Source organism: Balaenoptera physalus, assembly GCF_965194825.1.
Source record: "Balaenoptera physalus genome assembly, chromosome: 14".
Classification (NCBI taxonomy): Eukaryota; Metazoa; Chordata; class Mammalia; order Artiodactyla; family Balaenopteridae; genus Balaenoptera; species Balaenoptera physalus.
This window is the reverse complement of record NC_138893.1, coordinates 75,685,410-75,712,014: the sequence shown is the minus strand read 5'-3', so window position 1 is coordinate 75,712,014 and position 26,605 is coordinate 75,685,410. Positions and strand designations below refer to the sequence as shown.

At 35.4% G+C, this 26,605-nt stretch overlaps 1 long non-coding RNA gene across 1 annotated transcript; it reads right to left on the bottom strand.

Annotated features, from left to right (window-relative positions):
- On the bottom strand, window positions 1–26,316 carry LOC309643223. The gene is made up of 3 exons (XR_014253634.1): window positions 22,509–26,316; window positions 4,533–22,177; window positions 1–4,458 (listed from the first exon to the last, which is right to left on the bottom strand). It is a non-coding gene; the product is annotated as an uncharacterized lncRNA (long non-coding RNA).
- Between the last annotated feature and the right edge of the window lie 289 nt (window positions 26,317–26,605).

Below are 26,605 nucleotides of genomic sequence, written 5' to 3'. Positions count from 1 at the left end.
TGATTGTCAATAGTTGTACCATACAAGCTGGAGTAACTTTTTGAATATTTCTCTGGGTACCAGACAAGGGGAGGTCTTTCAGAGGAATGCTATGATGGGCTGCCTGTCTTGAGGCATAATGAAGTTTCATGTCAACCTTTCAGAGGACCTCCAAAGTGGAGAAAATTGCACAGGAAATGAATCTTTTCTTGAAGAACCTATCATTGCCCATTCATTTCCACCAGTACCAAGGATCTTCTGTGCCTTGAGTACATCAGCTGTGGGCTATCACAGTGTGTGATACCAGCCCTCAGTGAACAACTCCCTCCAGAGTACCAATAATGGAAGCTAACCCTCCAGCCCTAGTTCTTACTGGTCTGACTGGCAATAGTGGCCACTTGGTGGCCAGGAGACAACAGTGTCCGGCGAGAAGGGAGGATCAGGTATGGAGAGGGATTGAACAAAAACTGATTTATACATCCCAAGTTCATGAAGATTCCCTGGATTAGACCACATTACCTGGATAGCTTGCAGACTGAGTTGCTTGACAGAAGGCAGGTGGGATGCTAATAGAAAGAAATTACATGTATTTCATATTGAATACATACTAATTGTTGAAATAGTATTTCCCTCACTCGTGTTAACAATATATTATGAGATGTCAGAGGTACAAGGAATAATGGAAGTGATTTAGGCAGACCTCTGACCCTTTAAGGAACTTTTACTATAGCATTCTTAAAACATGGTTATCTACTCACATTAAGTAATTCCATAAAGAGCAAGTAACAATTTTACAAAGAAATACTAATTTTTAGATAGGTATGTATTAAAAGGTCGGTCTTTTTTATATTTGCACAGTGCACCGTGACTCACAAAATGCTTTTTACTCACATTATCTCATTGTCTCATCATTACAGCCCATGTTGGGATTTAGGGCCATCATTTAGGACATCTATTCCAATTGTCAGAACTTGGGAAATAAAAAATGTAGGCAATTAAGTGATTTTATTCTGACCTCAGTAGAGCACTCCCAAGAATTGAAAAAGGATCTTCCTGTGACTATTTTGCTCCCTTAAATTTCTCAATTTTAATAACAGCAAGATATAGCAAACCTTACTCCTTACCACTAACAATTCAGTTAATTGAAGGTTCAATTCTTCTTTATTACCAGCCACTACTGGCCCATGCCCCCTCACCACCACTTAATCCTTATTCTTATTCATGTTTTGGGTGTTGCTAATGGCAAAAGAAAAATATCTGTCTCCCTAAAGAAAGCACGCACACATACATTCATTCTTCTACCTAAAACTGTTTGAAAACTATCAATTCCCAATACTTGAACATTTATTATATAGAAATGTATTTGGTTTAACAATGGCCTTTTAAATACTTCCATTTTTGTTATTAACCTTGGTGTAATCACCTTCGATGATTTAGTCAAATTCTTTACCTCTACTTTTTTGGTAGTAATTGGATATTTAAACAGGAATTTGGGTTAAGAAGTAGAACAGGAAAAATAACGAGTAGAGAGAGATGGATTTTCAGCATGCAGCCCTTTGGCAAGGGGAGACCTAGTATGGGGTATGTTTAAGCTAGAAAAAAAGAGAAGGAGCAACAGAGTAGAATATGAGAGGGGGAGAATCAGAGATAATCTGTCATCTTGGCAATGATAACATGACCAATTCTGGGATAAAGATTCTAAACATTTAGCAGCATTCACTGTGGACATTTCCCTCAAGGAGCTTAAGGTCTAGATGGCTGCTAGAGGTATGATGAAAAAAATTAAAAAGCACATAGCTTAAACCATACATCAAACACTTGGAACAATAGTTTGTTAAATTATAACATGTTAGAATTAAGACATCAGAGAAGTTCTAGTCAAAAAAAATGAGCATATGTAAACAGGAAAAAGGAACATATTCTGTGTAAGGAGCAATTCATGAGTAAAAGCTTGACTCCATTTATTGTCCATCAGTTATTCATCCATCTAATCTATATTTACTAAGTGTCTACTATGTATAAGACACAGTCCCAGTAGTGTCTGAAGAGTCGTTGACCTACCAGGAAGAAATGGAGAAAGTTTCCAGGAAGATGGTGAAAAGACTTTGGGATGGTTATTTTCAGGCCTCTTTTGAAAGAAGCCTTTGAAAACCAGATTAAGCACCTTGAATTTCATGCACTAGATATTAGGAAGCCATTCTATTTTTCTTTTTTCTCTTTTGAGAACAGACCCTGTACCTAAACTTCCACTCTTAAAATAGCCCTGTTTTGAAAATACTGACTTAATTAAGTTGGAGACATTTCTGAAGAAATCACATTATTTCCTTCTAAAATTTTAATGTTCCACTGTTTAAATGGCATTTCCAGAGAAGATTTCAGTAAAATGAATGTTGCCAAAAGGAACCTATAATTCCCTAAGGATACAATATTAATTAGAGAAATATGTGCCTCTGAATTCATCCAATTTGCATTTCATTTTATGGATTATTTTTTGCAAACAGTTTACTAAATGACTGCAGTTGCAGATGGTTAAATTATTACCATCAGATGGCTGCCATGACTGATATTACAGAAAAGGATAGAATCTGGTTCTTTATAAATAGTAGAAAATAAGTCTTCAGCTTAAAAAAAAGGGGGGGGGGTATCTTTCTGCCATGGCTGGCCTTTTGATGGCAATGATCTCAATACAAGGTGACAAGGAATTAATCTGTTGAAAGGGCAGATCGGCCAGGAAAGCTTTCCAAGTCAAATTTCCCTTTTGTATCTAGAAGGCAGCTACCCCAGCTATTGTGACTTCCTTTAACAGGTCTGGCTGTTATGGAGGTTGGAACTAGGTTGGCATTATGAGAAAATGTTAGGTCCCAGAGCCAGCCAACACTGGCTATTGTGACCAACCCTCCCAGTTTGCCAAAGACTGTCCTGGTTCTGACACTGAAAGTCCCATATCCTAAGAAACCCTGAAATCCTGGGCAAAACTGGCATAGTTGACCACTTTACTCCTAGATCATAATCTTCATGGACAGCTGGTGCCAGCATTCAGCACAACATATTTTTGTGTGTGTGAGAGCAAATACAAACGGGTTCCAGAAAAGCATGTAGGGCATCCATCCTTCATGCATCAGTAAAAACTGCTTCAGCACAATCTTTTAAAATATACAATGTGCTGAGATGTGATTATTGTTTTATTTTTTTAAGTTAAGAGCAAGTGAGAGATTTTGCTTATGATGCTATCCACTAACACTATTCAGGTTAAAGCACCATTTAAAAGGATTTCAAATATTAATAGAAAAATTCAGTTTTAATGATCCCCACTTACAGAGAAGCACTTCAAAATGCAAAATAAAGTTATTTTGATAAGCAACTAAAGTTAGACTTCACTCCAAGTGAATGTCAGTGCAATTCACCTAGATAGACAGTGCTAACTCAAGCACAGGTCTTTTCAATATTTACTAAACATTCCACAGATTTTTTTTTTAATTGAAGTATAGTTGATTTACAGTATTAGTTTCAGGTATACAGAATAGTGATTCAGTATTTTTACAGATTATACTCAATTAAAGGTTATTACAAGATAATGGCTGTAATTCCCTGTGCTATACAATATATCCTTGTTGCTTATTTATTTTATACATAATAGTTTGTATCTCTTAATCCCATACCCCTACCTTGCCCACCCACCCCCCCGCCCCCAAAGGCTCTTGTTAAACCTTTTCTCTGTTCTAGACCCTCTGCTGGGACTGGGGGTGATAGTGGGAAAAAAACATATAAAGCCTCTATAATAATAAAGACGCTAAGATTAAGAGAGGAGAAGCATGAGTAGCTCAGACATAATCGAGCATAAGGGGTCAACTGGTTGGGTGTAGATGTGGTTGTGGATGTGGATGGTAGAGAAAATGGGAGGGCTTCTTAGAGAAAGCAATCTTTAAGCTGAGCTCTGTAGCATGTGCAATACTACAAGCTATTTAGGAAGTATCATCAACAGGTCTTGGCAATAAATTCATTGACTAAGAATATGAAGTGGAGGGGAATAGCAAGTAACTTCCAAAGTTTCTATTTTGAACACTTGGCTGTGTGGTGTTGCCATTCCTTGGAGATAACAGGTTAGTGCAGGAAGAGAGTGAATTTTACATTAAAATTTAAAGACTAATCGGCACCAATTGCAAAGGAAGCGGTTATGTAGGTAGCCACCAGCTCCCTACCAAAATGGTTCAATGGTTGCCCTGAGTAATGAAGGATGGTGAGATATTTACCTGAGTAGTAAGGTTCATGTTCTTGAGAATATATTGATACAATATTGCTAAAACAAAACAAATAAATATTTTTTTAAAATGCTGCTACCATTCCAGAGTCTAGGAAAAGTGATGGGGCTCTTTCACATGTGCACAAAAATGTGTGTCTTACACTGCATTCACAGATGAATAGTACTTAGAATGAGGAAATTCATAATATATTCTACTCTGCATTCTTAGACCATCACTACTCAATTAGTTGTTGGCTAACCAGCAGTTTTAGCATCTCAGAGGAGTTTGCTAGAAACAACTTTAGGGTCTCACATACCTAGTAAAGCAGAATCTGCACCTTAATAAGACTTCCCATTGTATATCCTTGCCTCCTTTGTCAAAGATTTACTGACCGTAGGTGTGTGGGTTTATTTCTGGGCTCTCTAGTCTGTTCCATTGATCCATATGTCTGTTTTTGTGCCAATACCATGCTGTTTTTTTAAAAAATAAATTTATTTATTTATTTTTGTCTACGTTGGGTCTTTGTTGCTGCACATGGGCTTTCTCTAGCTGTGGCGAGCAGGGGCTACTCTTTGTTGCGGTGCGTGGGCTTCTCATTGTGGCGGCTTCTCTTGTTTCTGAGCGCAGGCTCTAGGTACACAGGCTTCAATAATTGTGGCTCACAGGCTCTAGAGTGCAGGCTCAGTAGTTGTGGCACATGGGCTTAGCTGCTCCACGGCATGTGGGATCTTCCCAGGCCAGGGATTGAACCCGTGTCCCCTGCACTGGCAGGTGGATTCTTAACCACTGCACCACCAGGGAAGTTCCCATGCTGTTTTGATTACTGTAGCTTTGTAGTATTTGTCTGAAGTCTGAGAGGGTTGTGCCCCCTGCTTTCTTCTTTTTCTTCAGGATTGCTTTGGCAATTCTGGATCTTTTATGGTTCCATATAAATTTTAGTAATTTTGTTCTAGTTCTGTGAAAAATGTCATGGGTAATTTCATAGGGATCACATTAAATCTGTAGATTGCTTTGGGTAGTATGGCCATTTTAACAATATTCTTCCAATCCAAGAGCATAGGATCTCTTTTCATTTCTTTGAATCATCTTCAGTTTCTTTTATTAATGTTTTATAGTTCTCAGCACATATGTTTTTCACTTCCTTGGTCAGGAATAATTCATTTATATTCCAAGGATTTTATTTTTTGGAGTGTAATTTTAAATGGTATTGTTTGTTGACATTCCCTTTCTGATATTTCATTGTTAGTCTAAAGAAATGCAACCAACTTCTGTATGTTAATATTATATCCTGCTACCTTGCTGAATTTATCAGTTCTAATAGTTTTTGTGCAGAGTCTTTAGGGTTTTCTACATATAGTATCATGTTATCTGTATATAATGACAATTTTATGTCTTCCCTTCCAATTTGGACACATTTTTTCTTTTTTTTTTTTTTTTGTCTGATTGCTGCGTCTAGGACTTCCAATACTATGTTGAAAAGAACAGGTGAGAGCAGGCATCCTTGTCTTGTTCCATATTTCACTGGGAAGGCTTTAAGTTTTTTACCATTGAGTATTATATTGGCTGTGGATTTGTCTTACATAGCTTTTATTATGTTGAGATATGTTCCCTATATACCCACTTTGGTAAGAGTTTTTATCATGAATGGATGTTGAACTTTGTCAAATGCTTTTTCTGCATCTATTGAGATGACCATGTGGTTTTTGCCTTTTCTTTTGTTGATGTGGTGTATCACATTGATTGATGTTCATATGTTGAACCATTCTTGTGAACTTGAGATGAATCCCACTTGGCAAGAATACACAATGGGAAAAAGTCTCCTCAGCAAGTGGTATTGGGAAAGTAGGAAAGCCACATATAAATCAATGAAGTTGAATACACCCTCACACCATAAACAAAAATAAAATCAAAATGGCTTAAAGACTTAAACATAAGACATGATACCATAAAACTCCTAGAAGAGAACATAGGCAAAACGTTCTCTGACATAAATTGTACCAATGTTTTTTTAGGTCATTCTCCCAAGGCAATAGAAATAAAAACAAAAATAAACAGATGGATCCTAATCAAACTTACAAGCTTTTGCACAGCAAAGGAAACCATAAACAAAATGAAAAGACAACCTACAGAGTGGGAAATAATATTTGCAAATGAGGCAAGCATCAAGGGCTTAATTTCTGAAACATACAAACAGCTCATAAAACTCAACAACAAAAAAACAAACAGCCCAATTGAAAAATGGGCAGAAGACCTAAATAGACATTTCTCCAAAGAAGAAATACAGATGGCCAATAGGCATGTGAAAAAATGCTCAACATCACTAATTATTAGAGAAATGCAAATCAGAACTATGATGAGGTAACACCTCACACCAATCAGAATGGCCATCATTAAAAAGTCTACAAATAACAAATGCTGAAGAGGGTGTGGAGAAAAGGAAACCCTCCTACACTGTTGGTGGGAATGTAAATTGGTGGAGCCACTATGGAAAACAGTATGGAGGTTCCTCAGAAAACTAAAAATAGAATTACCATATGATCCAAGAATCCCACTCCTGGGGATATATCCAGACAACACTATGATTCAAAAAGATACATGCTCCCCTATTCTCATAGCAGCACTATTCACAATAGCCAAGACATGAAAACAACCTAAATGTCCATCAACAGAGGAATGGATAGAGAAGATGTGGTACATATATACAATGGAATACTACTCAGCCACAAAGAAGAATGAAATAATGCCATTTGCAGCAACATGGATGCAACTAGAGATTATCACATTAAGTGAAGTAAGTCAGAGAAAGAGAAATATCTTATGATATCACTTATACGTGGAATCTAAAATATGACACAAATGAACTTATTTATGAAACAGAAACAGACTCACAGCCATATAGAAAAGACTTGTGGTTACCAAGGGAGAGGGGGCTGGGGGAGGGATGAGTGGGAGGTTGGGGTTAGCAGATGTAAGCGATTATATACAGAATGGATAAACAACAAGGTCCTACTGTATAGCACAGGGAACTATATTCAATATCCTATGATAAAATATAATGAAAAAGAATATTAGAAAAATAATGTATATATATGTATAACTGAATCACTTTGCTGTACAGCAGAAATTAACACAACATTGTAAATCAACTACATTTCAATTTAAAAAAAGACCTCCCAGTGATTGGAATGCACATTTAAAGTTAAGAAGCACTGCTCTAGGCCACCCTTAAAACCCTTCTTTTGCTTCAGAGTATGACTCTCTTAAGAAAATCTGAACCACCTGGAAAAATTCGAAAATATAGTCAGAACAGTGAGGAAACTTGACATATCATAAGGAACAGGAAAATATAGCCAAGAGATAGGATAATGTACCAGGAATATGGCTTTTTTCTTCAAATTACTCAAGATCTGGCATGTGAACTCAAGTGTTAAAAATAGGACCAATGAGTAAAACAAAAACAAAAAAACAAGAAATGTGTTTTAGCTCAATATAAAGTAGAATCCCTAAGGGAAAAATGTATCTAAGTACTTAAGGGAGGTGATGGAGGTGGTATCTGTAAATTCTCTAACCCTAAACAGAAAAGGAAGGAAAGAAGAAATCCATGAATATCTGTTTTGTCAACTAATAACAGCAGGTATTTCATGTGTTTTACATGTTTCTCATTTTACTGGATGTCTGCCTTCATAATCATTACAGAAGATAAAAAGCAAACAAAACAGAGTTCAAGCAGCAAAAGATGAAATACTAAAAGCTCAGGCTAGTTTCCTTAACCCCATTGGCTTGATTCCATGGCAATTAGAAGGGCCACAGTGAGCTGTACTCTTCTATTTTACTGCTGGTATCTGGTGCTTTGTCTTGAGCCCCCTGTCCCCATCCCCTCCTCCCAATGCTAACCACCACATTTTTTCAACCAACTTTTATCTTTATTTCCTACATGTGGATGTACAGTTTCTCTTCCATTTTATTGACTAGCAATTTTGAAATCTTTAAGTAGTAACAGGATTTGAGCCTGGTTTATGTTGGCCATTACCCCTTGTCTGAGTTCAAAAGTGCAAGGTGTGGGGATGTTTGCAAGGTCAAGCTTCAGAGTTATTTTTAGCCTCGAGTCGCATTTGGTTTCAACCGGCACACTGACAGTGCCTTTCTTCTCTGTGATATTTCCTTTTGAAAGAAGGTGCTTTCCGTATTTCAGACCTCAAATGTGCACTGCGTGAAGTAACAGGGACAAATGAAACACTGGTTGCTCTTTTATTACCAAGACTCATTACATGAATAATATGGAGTTTTGTACAGTAAATATGCACTATAGTGTTTACAATGAATTGACCAGTAAGCATTTGGAACTTCAGTGTTACAAATTGTAGTAAATGCCATTAAAGACTTTTAAAAATCAAAAGGAAAACAGGGTTAAGAACTGATTTTATTTTTGTTTTCCCATAATTCATGCTTCTAACTCTGGAACTGGATGCACAAATTTTTATTACAGCGTGACTGATCTAATACAATTCATAAGTTATGTCTTGTGACAATTGAATAGTGAAAAAATTTCTCAACTCCAGGGATCCAAGCTTTGCTTTAAGTTGTATTGTTGTATTTGTTTCTCAGCAGCTCCTTCATTACCTAATCACTTAAGAGGGTCAAAGTTCTGTCTTTTGAAGATTAATGAGAAGGAAAGAAAGAAAGTAGCTAATACTTAACATTACCTACTATGTGCTGGGAACCCCAAGCATATCTTATTTAATCCTCAGAGTGACTTTACAATGAAGTAGTATTATCACATTTTACAGTTGAAGAAGCTGAGCCACAGTGAAGTGAACTGTTAGCTCACTCTGTTTGGCATGCTGTACACATGTTGGATTTTTAATCTTCTCAATAGTGCTATAAAGAAGGAATCATTATCTCCATTTTGTAGACAAAAAATGTGGTTGATATAGGTGGTTAAAATGTCCAGTTTTTACCTATTTGAGTCTCAGTTACATAAAAGGGTTTCTCAGTCTTTACAGTATTAACATTTTGGACTGAATAATTATCTATTGTGGAGGCTGTCTTACATTGTAGGATGTTTAGCAGCATCCCTGGCCCCTACCAGGTACTAAATTACATTCCCATAGACCTGTCCCTACCCCCTGACAACAAAAGACGTTGCCCCTTAAGGGATATCTGACAATATCACCCTGGAGTAAGAGCATGTGTGCATAGGAATAGCCATTGCAAGTAAATGACAATCTCGGGATTTTAATGGAGAACCAAAAAACTACAAATCCCTCAATTGTTTAAATAATTACTAATAAATAGTAATAATAACTGACATTTATTTAGTGCACAATTATAAGGTGGATATTATTACTCCTTTTTCACAGTTGGGGAAAACGAGGCACAGAAAGGTTGAATCATTTCCATAAGGTCGAAGGACTGTAAGTGGTGATTTTTAACTCAAGTAGTATGAGGTCAACCTATCCTTTATAGATCCCATTTCCTCACCCTCATATGGCAGATACACTTGGTGACCTACCCAGGAGCCATTCCCATCCCCTTCTGCCTTGTAGGAAGAGCCAACATTCTGTCAGAGGGGCTACCAATATCCCATGCTAGATTTGCTTTTCCTCACAGCTCTGCTGTATCTAACCCATCCAGAGTAATGGGCTTGATCTGAGTTGATGGTATGATTGCTGGTGGTGGAGATTCTGGAAATGTTTTCTTCTTAGTTAAAAGACAGATGTCCTAAGTGAGTCCTCTCCTTTCCCTACCATTTGGACGATGAGATATGGCTTCTTTTATGATCTGGACAGCAAAGGCAGAGTGTGAAAGCCAGGGCTTTAAAGACTGGAGGCAGAATAGTATCACTTAGAACTGAACCGAGTCTGGGACCACCTACCTCCAAATGTCTATTTTGAGCAATAATAACACCTATGATTAAGCCACTTTCAATTGGACATTATCTCACTTGCAGCTGAAATCACCTTTAACATACATGCTCCCGAGAAGCAAACCCTTTGTTTAACCTTTTACCTGTTTTTTGGAACTCTGGTGCAGAAAGTTTATTCATATTCCTCAGTTCCTGACACATGACCTCCTCTTGCGATAGCTGTGCATTGATCTCTTTTTAATCCCTATTTCCCACTCTCATTCCACAGCAACAACTCTGAGGGGTTTGATGTATATTTCTTATAGGTATGTATTTATGTCAAATGGTGTTTTATTTGCAGGTATCACTAATTTGTATTATAAAAATAAGATGAGTAATAACTAGTATTAGAGAGCATTTACTAAGTCCCAGGCATTTAGCTAAGTGCTTTTCATTCATTGACTCATTTAATGCTCACAAAATCTCTTGTAAGATAGGCATTATCCAAACCTTACAGTTGGTCATGCACATCCTCCACATGGACTCCTAGATGGCCCCCAGTTTCTGCCATCAAAGACAAAGGAACACTGAACATCCTTATTCATGTTCACTAACAGACCCTTGTCTATAGGATACACAGAAAACTATATATCCAGGAGAACTGCATGTTTACAGTGAACATATGCTACTTACTTTGCATAAAGTATTTAAGCTGATTGGCTACACTAGACTTCATGACCACCAAACATGCATGAAGGTTCTTACATGCCCACATCCTTGCCAACATTTGGCAGTATCTAGTATTGTAATTTTTGTCCAACTATTAAGACTAAAATAACATCTCATTATATTTACATTTCAAATTTTCTAATTACTAATAAATTTGAGCATCTTCCTATGATTTATTTATTTATTTTATTTTTGGCTGCGTTCTGGGTCTTTGCTGCCGCACGTGGGCTTTCTCTAGTTGCTGTGAATGGGGGCTACTCTTCGTTGCGGTGCTTGGGCTTCTCATTGCGGTGGCTTCTCTTAGGGGCTCTAGGCTCGCCGGCTTCAGTAGTTGTGGCTCGCGGGCTCTAGAGCACAGGCTCAGTAGTTGTGGCGCAAGGGCTTAGTTGCTCCGCGGCACATAGGATCGTCCCGGACCAGGAATCGAACCCATGTCCCCTGCATTGGCAGGCGGATTCTTAACCACTGCGCCACCAGGGAAGTCCCTCTTCCTATGATTTATAATGTTATTTCTCCTTAAGACTTCATTACTTAGACTATAACCCAGAATATCCCCCTTTTATTCAAGATGGACACCATTTTCATTCTACACAATGATCAAGTAGGAAGATGCTTTCCCATTATAAATATCATAGCTTATTTGTGAGCAATCAATAGATAAGAGAGACTTGATGGTAAGAAAAATCACAATATAAAGATAACTCTCCTTTTGTTTTATTGGTTTGGGACATTAAATAGAAAATACAGAAAAGGGAACAGGTATTTCATTAGTGGGGAGATGTGTTAAGATTCTTCAGATCATTGTTGTAGTTAAGATCTTTTAGTCATTTGAGTTTCATTTATTTCTCCACTCCTATTTGAAGGTCTACTCTATAACCTGCATGGGGTGTGGGAGAGCCCATGCCCTCAAACTGTTCAGCCTGGCATAATTATAATGCAATAAGATAAGATAATGAGCCATGAGCTGGGACATCTAACCCAGCTGGTGGGGTTTGGAGGTATTCTTGAGAGAATCATGCTTCACTTTGTTGCTTCATCCTGTGTTTAATTAAAAATAAGCAAGTACCCTTAATTCTACTTCCTTATCCCTGCCTATGAAAATATATACACAATCTATTTCATCATTGTCATTGACAACTGAAAAAATTATAAATGCAAGAGACCAGCCAGGTTTTTGTAAGAAGCTACAGGAAGCTCAGTGTTTCTGGGGCACAGAGTGGGAAACAAGTAGAGTGACAGGAGACAGAGATGGGTAGAGCTTTGCGTATCATGTAAACTCTACTGTAAAGCTGATGGGAAGCCAGTGAAAGGTTTAAGAGGGAAGGGATTTGGTCAAAAGTCTATGGATGATTTTCTTCATGTATTCCTTCTTTCATTTATTTAGTCATAATTTATTAAATGTCAACTCCACCGTGAGGACCAAAAAACTGTTGGAACTAATCAACAATTTGATAAGGTTTCAGGATATAAAATCAACACAATACAGGACTAGAGTGATTTGATAATATTAAGAAAAGTACTTGATAGATTCTCTAATATGTATCATACTTAGAAGTAAATTCCTAAGAAATACAAAAACAAAATGGCAAAAAACTAGAAGCATAAATAGTAAATTCCTTTTTGTAATTTTGCTGCATGGAAGGTCTTATTCGTTTTTATCAATTTATTTAGTTTAAATAGATAATAAATTAACATTATTCCTAATTTTAACCACATACAAGGGCATACATTGAAAATTTTTTTTTCCTCTTACACACAGTCTAATTCTCTTTCCCATAAACAACCAGGGTTAATGCTTTTTTGCATAACTTTCCAAATGCATTATATGTAAACATAAGTAAAAATGTGCAGTTGTATTTCCCACTTTTATAGAAATAGAAGCATATTATTCACACTGTTTTGACGGTTTTCTCCCATTTAATTTGCCACAGGAATGAAAATAGCTAACACTACATAGCACGAATCTATATGTCAGGTCCTATTCTAAGCCCTTTTCAAGTATTTATTCATATAACCCTCATAATAATCCCACGAGGGAAGCAATATTGTTATCTTCATTTTTTTAAATAAGAAAAATGATGTGCAGAGAGATTATATTTTCCTTGTTTAATATCCAGCTTCAAAGTCCAAGCTTTTAAAAATGTTGCTTTAAGGTCTTGTTAGCACTCCATATTAGTATATAAAGAGCTTTCTCCTTTTCTGTGGCTATGAAGTTTTACATTAGATGGATGTACCATATCTATTAATCTGGCTGATGCTATGTCTAGCTTCTGTAATTTTAAAAAAATGCTGTAATGCATATACTTGTAGATACCTCTCTTAGCATTAGTTTAAAATGCAAAATAAATTTGCTGGAGTAGAATTACTGGGTAAAAGAGCAAGAGTATTTGCAGTTTAGACAGATAAATATTTGCCAACTTGCTCTCCATTTTGGGTTGCATCAATGTATAGTCATACCACCAATGGAAAGAAAAAATGGAAGGATTTAAAACCTAATTAGTATTACACTTTTTCTTCCCTTCATTGGATAACTCATAATTTTAAAATGTTGCTTATTGTATTTTTTTCAGTTGAGGTTAGAGGATATGTGAAGGATATATCTGTGTCTTTCCGCTGTATTTTCCCTTCCCAATCTACTGCTACCCCATTCCCCACTCACGTCCTATAATTCACATTTTTAAAGCAGGTTTTTATTTTTAAATTATTCTTACTGCACCCTTTTATTCAGGGTGGAAGAGGAAGAGCACTTTGAAGTCAATACACATTGTTACTTTAGTAAAAGCCTACACTCATTGAAGAGATTGATATTTATGGAAAAGATAATCCTTCTGAGAGAGACTAGGAACAAATGGCTCTTTGCTGCAATAAGCAGAGGAGAGTGCCACTGAGGGCATCAGATTGGAGGGAAAGACACACAGGCTCCTTGGTGGCAGCTCTTTGATAAGGTGGCAAGGTTTTAGAGGCAATGAATACACAATGGTCAAGGAGAGGTGGAGCTGGGGCACAGGGGGACCTGGCAGCCCCAAAGAATCCTATGACTCAAATATGGTTCATAAAGGGCCCAGGCAGCAGTGTTGAAGTGACATAGATTGGAACGATCTCTATCTTGAGAGTCTCCAGTGAGGACTGGTAACCACTAAAAAGAGGGAATTCTCCAAAATGTTCATTCTCTGTTAGACCCCAGGACATTTTTCAGATTTTGGGAGGAATTCAGGTCCCAGTAATGACAAAAACGTTAACTGCATTTGTTTAGTGGAATGTAGGGGGAACTCAGAGTCATTCCATGAAGCTGTTTCATACCTAAAAGGTAAGAAAACTTACTAAAAGTAGATGTTATTACTCTATTTTTCTCTGCAACTGGCTATTGGAGTTCTCTGCCAACAGAAAACTGTGCGTGCACATCTAATGAAAAAAACACTGTACCTAGCATCAATTAATTATTAGATTGGTGAAAAGGGCACAGTAGAGAATGGTTCTATTTGGAAATTATGTTCAGAGGTCAATAATTTTAATGAATAACATAAGAATCCTATTTCCTGATTGTGATATTGCTTTCTTTATCTATAGGATCCAAGTTGTGTTTGCACTGAGGATATAAGCTTTGTCCTTTGGGGACAGTGACACAGTGAAGATCTTTCTTTGCTTTAGGATATTGTTCTTTTATTACCCAAAGAGTATTCACCAAGCTAGTAAAGATTTTCTTGAAGATGTGGGAAGAACGTGTAGATACTGGGTCATTTCAAATGTCTCAGCAGTTAATGTGATTATGAAACCCCAGGACAGGTTCCAGGGAAATCCATATGAATTTTGTTTTCATCAACCAATATCTATCTCAGGAAGATAATTCATCTCCTCTTTGCTTAGTGTCTTAGGTCTGTCTTTAAAAAGGCATACCATCTAGTGAAATTGGAATTACTTTTGTCCTATTCAATCTTGGTTCAATTTTATCAGTAAGTGCTTTGGGATATCTGGTGAAAAAAACAACTACTTATTTCTTGAAAAATGCTGTAAGATTATTTTTAGTTGGTAAACAAAATGCAATATGTCTAAAGCACTATAAAAAGCAGAATTCCATTTAGCTAGAAGATATTAATTGAGAAAATGTGTATTTTTCTAAAACACAACTAAAAAATGTTCATCTGTGAATACCTAAGTACTTTCTAGAGATGGCCAAGTTGCTGGATTGAAAATCTTTATAGAACAACAGAAAGACAACTAAATGGCTTCCAGAATTGATTTCTGCTCCTTTTATTTTTCTGCATTAACATTTTTGGGGTATCTGCTTGTCAAATCCCCACACACATGATAACTCAGAGCAAGCATGGAAGACACTGCTGGTATCCTCACCAGAGCCTGTTGACCAGGCTGGTGCACCCATCTGACAGCTGCTATAAATATTTGTTGCTAAGAACTCACAACTTTCCACTTTCTCAGGAGCATTTCCCTCAGTCTATAGGCCCTGTCTTTACCAGGAGGCGTCCCACAGCTAAAGGTTGACTGCTCTGAGAATAAAAAACACCAGAGCCCTTGCCTCAGGTGGAGACATGGATCCAGAGGTCCCTGTGCATCAGGACATCCTAGATTACCCATGGCCATATCATTGCTCAAATCCTTCCCCTTCACTCCACCACTTTCCTCACTCTCTTCCAGATTTTCCCTAAAATATTCCCCTTTAATAAATGATGTACAACCCACCCCTTCCTCAGGTTCTGGTTCTAGGCAACCAGAGTTGTCATGCCGTATGTTCACAATGGGTAGGTATTTCAAGATGAACAAGGTGAGGAAAGGCATTTTGTGTAGGGAACAGTGTCTGCATAAATTCAGAGACAGAAAAAGGAAAAGCTGAAAGCTGCCATGCTCAGGAAGATGTTATCTGGGACTTACTGTTTTCAACAGAGGGAAGGCAGGAATTGGGGTCCTGATGAGAGGTAAGTCTGTAAAGATGGATTCCAGTCAACTTATAAGAGGCCATCTAAACCTCATCTTCCCTAGAAGATCACAAAGGCTTGTGCTGGGGTCTGGAATCAAGATGAACCCAAATATCCTATGTCAAAGTTAAATTCTCCCTTCTTTGTGAGTCCCTGTCCTTTTCCCTCTTCATGTGTGGGTCTTAGTGAGTAACTGCAACAGTCACAGGGGTTGTGAAATTATGATATCCTAGGGCAAAAGAAGTCTTTCTTTTTCTAACAGGGACAACTCAGAACCAACACATCACTCTCCTTCACTGTTTGCCCAGATTATTTTGGCACCTGTGTCTGATAGTAACATGCATGTCCACAAGACACATCCTAAATGCTGGATATAAATATAAGACAGAGGAGTCACTGTCCAAGATGTAAATGATAAACTCTGCAAAGTACCTAAGACATTCTCTGACTCTCATTGAAGAATTCCTGAAAATGCCTTGAAATTTCATGTTACCTTCAATGTAGCCCACTCAGTGAAATTTCACGTGTGTTGCTTATATCCATTTCTCAAACTCTTCCTCCTAGGAGCTCTCTGGGGAGCATGAATGTGCAATTAGAAGAGAAGCAGACCTGTGACCCTCTCCTTGGGTCTAAGCAATGGCCACCTGTCCAGTTTGAGAACTTGCTGGGAAATTCTGTGGGAGAGGCAGTGAGTTTTGGAAGCATAGATTAGACCAAATTATAAAGATTATATTTCAATTGTTTACAGAGGTTGGTAATTGAGGGTAACAAATACTAGCCTGTGTGCCAGCTTAGCCAATCTGAAGTCTCTACAACCCCTCAAACAGCAGCTCTATACCATAAAGCTATTTAGGTGAGTAGAGCCAGACTTGCCTACAATTTACTTAAGCAGATAATCCTTCAGAGTCCTGGTGGGTGGCAGGGGCTGTAGAGGTCCGAGTTGACCAGTGGCTACTCATCTCTGTCTCTAAACTCTGTCTTTACAATCTTGCATTTTTATTGCAGTACATTTTTCTAATTATGATAATAATACATGATGAAAACCAAAAAAATGCAAAGCACAGTACATCACAGAGAAAAGAAAATCCATAATAATAATCCTAGCACCAATAACAGTGACTATTTTGACAAATTAGGACATCTTGATGTAGCTGAACTGATGCGGTCATTTTTACAGGGCTTTTTCATTGCTGGAGACATTCAGAAGAAACACTCTTTATGCGAGTGTTTTGCTATAGCTTCACAGAAATAGCTACCTTAAAATGGAAAAGTGTGCCACGGATAGTACCATATAGAGACACGACCTTTATCGCTGTTCTAAACTCCAATCCCTCACCCATCTTCATTCCAACCAGATTGAGGGATGGAAAAGAAACAGGACTATTATAAGCAAATCTGTTTTGTACATTTCTTCAAAATAAAATGTTTCTTGGGGGCAATGTGGCAATAAGAATCCATGTTCTTAATCCTATCAATTTTAAATGTGCATTCTGAGAAAAAGCATTTTTTTCTTATAGAAATGAGTCCTTGGAATTAAATTGGCATTTTCCAGGTATATGTGTGAGTGTGTGTATGTATATACATTTACATATTCACACATATAACCATTTCTGTGGGGATACAATGTTTATAATAGCAAAATGTTGGAAATAACCTAAATGGCAATCAATGGGAGAGAGCTTTAACAAATTAATTGTAAAATTATATAAAGGAATTCTATGTAACAAATTAAAATAATTATATATATGTAATTGTGTATCTGTGTGTGTTCATGAAAAGTGACAAAAGTTATAATATCATGTTATATTTATACTTTGTCATTTTACTTTCTGATTTAAATTTTTTATGAAACTGAGATAATCTAATATATATTATATATAATTAATAGCTAATATCTAAAAGAAAATAAACAGAGACTATATGAAAACACTTAAACCAAACTAAAGAAGCTTTCGCTAAGAAATGTAAAACAAATTTTGTTTAAAGAGGACTAGGTAATATTCCTGAATTTAAAATTTAAACTTCGTAAAAAAATAAATAATCCACCAATCGATCTTGCAATTATCTGCCATGTAATCTCTAAAAAAAATCACAATGTGTACTTTTGGAATTTAACAAAATGAATCTAAATTTTATTTAAAACCTTAAAATAGTATAAATGTTAAGACTTTGTTTCTTGAAAACTGTGACTACACCTTTTTATGAAATATATATGGAGTATTCATAAATTTAACCAAATAATAAGCCACAAATAAAGCCTCTGTATATATCAAAGTAGAAATAAGATAGCATTCTCTGATCACACAGAACTGAAACAAGAATGTAACATTAAAACAATATATTCCAAAAAGTCCCTAAAACCTGGAAATTACAAAAAGAAGTTTTTCTGAAACAATTTAAGAAAAAAATCCAACCCCAAATTGTAGAATACCTAAAAATATCAATCATGAAAGCCATTCATATCAGAAGCTATGAAATCAAAGCTTGAAGTTTTAATTGAAGATAGAAAAACAAAACAAAACAACCAAGGGAAGGCAGAAGGATGGATTTAATAAAGATAAAAAGCAGAATGTAATTAACTAGAAATAAGAAAAATGGCAGAACCAATAAATAAACCAAACACCAAATCTTTGAGCAAACCAATAAACTAACTAATGCAGAAGTAGGAAGCACAAATTCATAAAATAATAAATGAAGAGGGATAAATCACGATATTTGGAGGAAATTGAAAGATTGACAAGAAACTATGTTGTTCAACTCTGCAGAAGCAATTGAAAATGCAGTGAAAAAAGGAATATATTTTTTAAAATTTTCACTAAATTAAGTCAACTCAATCTACAGACCACTCACTATGGAAAAATACAGTTGTGAAAATGCTAACCCTCTGTCAGAAATCACCAAACTCAGACATTTTCTCAGGGAAATGTTAAAAAAAACTTTTACAGATTAGAAAATTACAAAACTATTGAAAATGTTCAATAACATAAAGAAAGAAACCAAGTAAGTCTCTTTTTATGAAGCTACTCTTACAATGACATAAAAATCCAACAAAGAATTTGTAAAAAAACAAACAATTGTTATGATTACTGATGAAAATGCTAAATAAGTAAATTATCAAACACAGTTTAGCCACACATTAAAACAATAACACTATGGCATAACCAAGTGAAATTTATTCCATCACAGCAAGAATGTTTCATCATTGAGAAACCTATTCATTTTTTCATATTGATGGAGTATAGGAAAAAGATATAGATCATTTCCATAGATGTTGAAAGGCCTTTGATAAAATTTAGTACCCCTTTTTGAGTAAAACAACAATAAAATAAGGATACATAGATGCTCTATAAACATGATGAAATACAGCTATCTCTTCTCTGTACTCATTTTTTTTTTTCTTACCAAGGAAACATCAGAAGCATTCTCATCAGAATTCTAAGACAAGGATGGCCACTATTACCACGGTTCTGATACCGTTTTGAAAGTATAGGCCATTGTAGATAGACACACAAAGGAAATTAGACATATGAAAATGAGAAAGAAAATAATAATTTTCACTATTTGCCACTGATGTGAATGTATATTTGGAAAATCTATGATTCAACAGATAACAGCTGTTATGATGAAGAAATTCAGATAGATTTCTAAATACAAAATCCACATGTAGAAATCAATAGCTTTCCACAAACAGCAAATGCTGGAGAGAGTGTGGAGAAAAGGGAACCCTCTTGCACTGTTGGTGGGAATGTAAATTGATACAGCCACTATGGAGAACAGTATGGAGGTTCCTTAAAAAACTAAAAGTAGAATTACCATATGACCCAGCAATCCCACTACTGCATATACCCAGAGAAAACCATAATTCAAAAAGACACATGCACCCTAATGTTCACTGCAGCACTATTTACAATAGCCAGATGATGGAAGCAACCTAAATGCCCACTGACAGATGAACAGATAAAGAAGATGTAGTACATATAGACAATGGAATATTAGCCATAAAAAGGAATGAAACTGGGTCATTTGTAGAGACTTGGATGGACCTAGAGACTGTCATACAGAGTGAAGTAAGTCAGAAAGAGAAATACAAATATCGTATATTAACGCAGGTATGTAGAATCTAGAAAAATGGTACAGGTGAACCAGTTTGCAAGGTAGAAATAGAGACACAGATGTAGAGAACAAACGTATGGACACCAAGGGGGGAAAGCAGTGGGGGGTGTGGTGATGGTGTGGTGTGATGAACTGGGAGATTGGGATTGACATATATACACTAATATGTATAAAATAGATAACTAATAAGAACCTGCTGTATAAAAAAATAAAATAAAATTCAAAAACAGAATAGCTTTCCTTTTACAAACAACAACAAAACATAAATTGGACATACATCCCATCTGAAATAATTTAAATAGTGATAAACTACTTCTTAATAAACTTAATGCACTCTCTGGATTTGAAGAATACTTTAAAACATTCTTAAAAGACTCAAGAAAGACTTGAACATACAGAAAGTTAACTACTGCGACCTGGGATAATAAGACTCATATTTGTATAAATGTCAATTCTTCCTAACTTAATGTGACTCCAGAAATAATAATTGATTTTTTAATCTGAACAAGTATAAGCTAAATTTCATATGAAAACATAAACAAGAAAATAAGCAGAAAAAATATGAAAAAGGTAAGTAAAAAGAAGGGTACTTAATTAGCATACTAAAATGCACTGTAAAACTAGACAAATAAAAGAATATGCTACAAAGTCATCAACAGACATAAATTAATGGAAGAAATAAAACCAAATACATGTTATTATTAAATATAGGTAGAATTTTAAATAAATGTCAAAATGATGAATTAAACAATGTGCATTTTTTAGTTCAAAGTAATCATCTGGAGAAAAAAGATTTATATAGAACATCTTATACTAAGAAAAATTTCAAATAGATCAAAGATATAAACATTTAAAAAATCAGCAGTAAATGTACTTAAAGGAAAAGTATGCTGAAGGGGAAAAAATATTTTAAGAGTAGGAAAGGCTTGTCCAATTATGGCAACAAAACCCAGAAGGCTTAAAAACTTGATAAATTTTATTACATTAAAAACAAATTTATGAATGTAAAACATAAGAAAATTAAATCATGAACGATCAACTATAAAACAAATATTAAAAAGAATTACTTGTCTACTTATAAAAAGAATTTCTATTAATCAATAAGAAAAATGAACACCTAAATGGAAAAATGGACAAAAGTTTAAAAGTTTCAGTGAAAGTAAAATTTAGGTGACTTAATCTCCTTTTCTTAATATAAGAAAAGCAAAGAAAAGACTCCAAAACAATGGGGCTATGTTAATAAGCCACAGGGACTAGCATGATGAAGCTCAGTAAAGCCAAATGTAGGACTATTTGAGCAAAAAAGTAAAGAAAATAATGACCTGTTAATCATAGAACAACATAAGATTCCATGGGTCTAAACTGATATGAACAAGTGAATTAATCAATCAATAAGCAATAAATAAGTACATAGGAGGGGAAGGAAAACTCTTAGAGTAGATTTCTATCTACTCAATGTAGAATGAATGTTAGAAATAGAAAATCATCATTTATCTTCACTTATAGATTCTAAAATTAGTGGATGAATGTGTGATTTTAAAACATCTACATAGTCTCAAGGTATCTCCCAGAAGATATCCAATAATTACAAAGGTAAAATTACCATACAGTAGAAACCCTGCCAGGTACCGTCTGAAGCAAGTGATCAAATTTGAACTCATAAGTAGAGGAACCAAATCCACTCATGTTCCTTGTGACACAATGAAAGACACCTCATTGCTTCTAAGGTATTCTTACCCCAGAATTTAGTCACAAAGAGACATTAGGCAAGCCAAAATCATACAAAATAACTGGTCAGTCCTGTTAAAAAATGTCAAGGCGATAAAAGAGGGGGAAAAAAGATATAGAAATTATTCCAGATTAAGAGACTAAGGTATCAAAGGCAACTAGGTACAGTGTATGATTCTGAATTTAATCTTAGATCAGTATAAAGACATTAGTAGTGTATGCGGTGAAATTTTGGTAAGGTATGTAAATTAGTTTTGTATCAAAGTTAATTTCCTGGTTTTGGTAAATGTACTATGTTTATTTAAGATGTTAATATTTGAGGATTGTTGATTGTGTATAGCGGATTTCTAGTAATTTTTTGCAACATTTTTGTACATCTGAAATCTTTTCAAAATGAAAAGCTGAATTTTAATAATTAAAATGCCAGAAAATGTATATTTTTTATTATAACACTGGTTAAGAACCAATAGTTTTATAACACAGTGTTGGTCAGTGTATAAGAAAACAGAAACCTTAATATATTATATTCAGGGTAAAAACTGGTACAATCTCTATAGGTTGCATCAAAATTTAAATCTCTGTGCCATGCAAATCAAAATTTAAAATTCATATACCTTGGGCTTCCCTGGTGGCGCAGTGGTTGAGAATCTGCCTGCCAATGCAGGGCACACGGGTTCGAGCCCTGGTCTGGGAAGGTCCCACGTGCCGCGGAGCAGCTGGGCCCGTGAGCCACAATTACTGAGCCTGCGCATCTGGAGCCTGTGCTCCGCAACAAGAGAGGCCGCGATAGCGAGAGGCCCGCGCACCGCGATGAAGAGTGGCCCCCGCTTGCCGCAACTAGAGAAAGCCCTCGCACAGAACGAAGACCCAACACAGCCATAAATAAATAAATAAATACTTTAAAATAATAATAATACTTCTAAAAAAAAAAAAAAATTCATATACCTTTGCCTTAGCCTTTCTCCATATGGGATATTATCCTCCAGTTACACTCACATGTGTGCAAAATGGTGAAGTGTACAGGATAATCATTGCAATATCATTTATGATAGGAAAAGACTAGAGACCACATCATTTCCATCCATACAGGACTAGTTACTTCAAACAATAAAATAAATAGAATTAAATTTTTTTCTATTGAGTACTTTAAAAAATAAAAGAATAAGGAAGTACTTCAATCAATAATATTGGATAATATCTAAAATATATATAGTTACATGGAAAAGGCAAGATTCATAACATTTTACTATTTGTAATTACTCCTATATATATATTTCTTTGAAAGAAAACATAAGAAACATTGTTTGGTTTGATGGTATGTTAAGAGTTATGAGAGGTACGTAGTTAAGAACATAAGTACCCAGATTTTCTGAATTCCAGTTCCAACACTGTCACTACTAGTCTTAAATACTTGAGTAAATTGTAGTCAACCCTCCCTATCCTTGGATGTGGAACCCACAGATATGGAGAGCTGACAGTACTACGCCATTTTGTATAAGGAACTGAAGCATCTATGGATTTTGGTATCCGCACAGCGTCCTGGAACAAATTCCAGGTGGATACCAAGGTAGACTGTACTTGGTGCAGAGCCTCAGTTTCCTCATCTGTGAAATGGGGAATAAATTTGCCAACTAAAGGGTTGTGTTGCGGGTTAACTGAGGCAACTGACTGAAAAGGTTTAGGAACAGTTCAACAACTACTGTTTTTATCACTTCTTTTAGGGAAAGGAAATCTGTGACGGTAATTCCAGGGTAGGAGCAAGAACTTTCACTGTACACATTTGTATATTTTGAATTTTGAGCTATGTGACTGCATTAGCTATTTAAATATAGAAAAGAAGAGATGAGAAAAAAACACATTAAAAAAATTGTATTATTCTGTAAGAATAAAAATATCTCAAAGGTCTCATACTTCTTATCCAGCTATGTCCCTCTGGTAACATCAGTACAAATATCTATTTTTTTGGAGATGAATTTACACATTAATATTATATCAAATTATTTCTGTCAAGATTTATCATTTTAATTATTGGTTTTATGTTTTCATTATAGTTATTACGACACTATTGTTTTAATTGAATGATTTAAATTTTGGAGACATTGTATTTCATTTAAAATGAAATACATTGCTATTTTTTTTTTTTTGTAACAAGTGTTTTATTCCAAGACACTTGCCTTTATTGGTAAACATACAAAATATTTTTATTAAATAAATATAAAATTATCAGTATTCATGCTAGCTTAACCACATGGGCTTAGTAAGTACATCAATGGTTACAGGTAAGATACTGGCTCAAAATTTTATTAAAATTCTGTAATTTTAATTTAGAACCATATCTCCATCATTGAATTATTATCTTCTGAATAATTAAAGTGGAGAGAATTTGCCAAGTATGGCCTATGATAAAGTATGGATTGATGTAATAAAATGCATCTAACTAATTTAGCTAAGTTAAAAAGCTTTATTATCCTTAATCTTTGATTCTCAAAATGGAAAATGAAGGAGGAATTTCAATTTGCATAAAAAGCTATAAGAGTATGTGCATGTACTCACAGGGCTTTAATCTCATAAATTCTGCACTCTCTGCTAAGACCAACACTATCACTGAAAATTATTTTGATATCAAAAGCTCTGTGTTGCAATTAAAACCCATCATTACCTCCCTTTTTAGGAAGGGAAAGTGTCCAAGCCCTTCTTGCCAAAGCTTATTTCTGCAAGACTTTGTACTAGACTCAATACTAGAGACACTTAATAAAATTTGAAAATAAGAATTGTAGCCCGAAGCAACATGTCTTTTTAGTTGTATTTTAATATCTTCTCTTTGCTTTAGGACTATAAAGCCACCAAATATGTCCCTACACTTGCACAGTAAGGAAAAAGAAAATGGCGTTAATAAACCCTTATCTCCTATACATCATGTATGTTGCTGCATGTTCAACATTTAATGCTCAAATTATTCATAAGATACCGGCATACCTCGGAGATATTTTGGGTTCAGTTCCAAACTATGGCAATAAAGGGAATATCGCAATAAAGAGAGTCACACAAATTTTTTGGTTTCCCAGTGCATATAAAAGTTATGTTTACACTAAACTGTACTCTATTAAGTATGCAATAACATTATATCTAAAACTCAATATACATACCTTAATTTAAAAATACTTTATTGCTAAAATACTAACCATCATCTGAGCCTTCAGTGAGTCGAAATCTTTTTAAAATAGTAACCTCAACAAATCACTGATCACAGATCACCATAACAAATGTAATAATAATGAAAGAGTTTGAAATATTGTGAGAATTACCAAAATGTGACACAGAGACATGAAGCGAGCAGACGATGTTGGAAAAATGGAGCTGATAGACTGGCTCAACTCAGGGTTGCTGCAAACCTTCGATTTGTAAATAATGTAATATCTGCAAAGTGCAATAAAGCTAAGTGCCATAAAACAAGGTATGCCTTTATAGAAACTGTTAACCTCTTCACAAATAAGGAAATTGTCAAAGAAGTTATATAATCTAGGCTAGGTTAGAAATATAACACAAGTTTTCTATGACTGTATTTATTTTTTCCCAGTTCTATTTGTTACACCCTCTTTTTTTTTTTTTTTTTTTTAACATTTCTTTCCTCCATATGCCTCCTCAAACTCAATCAGTGATTTGATGCAAGTAGTGTTTATGTTCTAGTTCAGAATATTGATTCTCAAATTCTACTGTGTTTATGAAACACACAGAGATCTTGTTAAAATGCAGATTCTGATTGGTAAGGATGAGTTCAGAAATTCCACATTTCTGTCAAGCTCTTGGGTAATGCCCATCCTGGTATTCCATGGAGCACACACTGAGTAACAAAACACTAGTGCTTCTCTCCTCCCTGGGGGACATTCCAGCTCTTAGCAAAAGCCTTATTAAACACCCGCCATGCAAATTGCTTTTCCAAAATTCACACTGTGGCCTCATCGGTTGGCCAGTCTAAATTGATTCTAAACTTTGCTAATATTATGGGTGAGAAAGAATACCAATATCCAAATATGTTTTGCCTACCTCCATTACACAAGTAATGCCGATTTGTTATTTGCTATATTTGCATATTTAATCAGAAAATAATGATAAGCAAAATTGAACCATATACTATAAAATATTTACCTGAAAACCAAGTTGAGAAGAGAAAAAGCCTCAGAAAAAGATTTTGGTATATGCTTTTCCGGAATTATAATCCCATACCGCTTAAATCTTTGTGGAAATTATTTCTGTGTTAACAAATATACATCTACCCCATCATAAACAATCAGAGAAACTTGTTTTTCCATGTAAGCCTACAACCTATAAGTCACTTTCTCCGGACCTCAGTTTTCTCACCTGTTAAATGAGTTGAACCAGGTGAGCTGCAAACCATCATTCTTTACATCTTTATCTCAACATTCTGACTTGCTGCACACCAATGACTCTATCTCCAATTCTCATGAGAATTCTTATTCTCAAGAATAAGACTAAGAAAATAGCAGGTATGCCATCTTTGCCCATCTCAAAGGGTTAGGCTTAAACAAATTTACACAGAATCACAATCACCATGTGAATCTCCAGAGTATGAACAGGTGAGCAGGATTTTCCTGTGTCTCTACCGCTTGCTGCCTCAGCAGTTGAACGTCAGCTATGTCTTCCACTGAAGAAAACATTTTGCTTAGGTTTACAGGGGTTTTGCAGAAGGACATATAAAATGTACAAAATACCATGATGAGTTTTAACTTTGGCAAAGACACTATCTATGGGTATTGATATTCTCTTTTTGAGTTATTTAGATTGTATTTGCATGTAAATATAGAGCCTGCCATTTCCTGCCAGACATTATTCTTATTAAGTACTATTAAAACCCACTTAATGAAGAAGTGACATAGTCTCATGTGCATTTGTATGAAGTTAATAAAATTAACACTAGATGGGAAATTAACTTAAATTTGGGATGGGTGGGTGGGAACAATTAGATGAGCTGAGCTCTACCTCTCTAGATAATGAATGGCTCTCATGATTAAGAGTGTACCTTG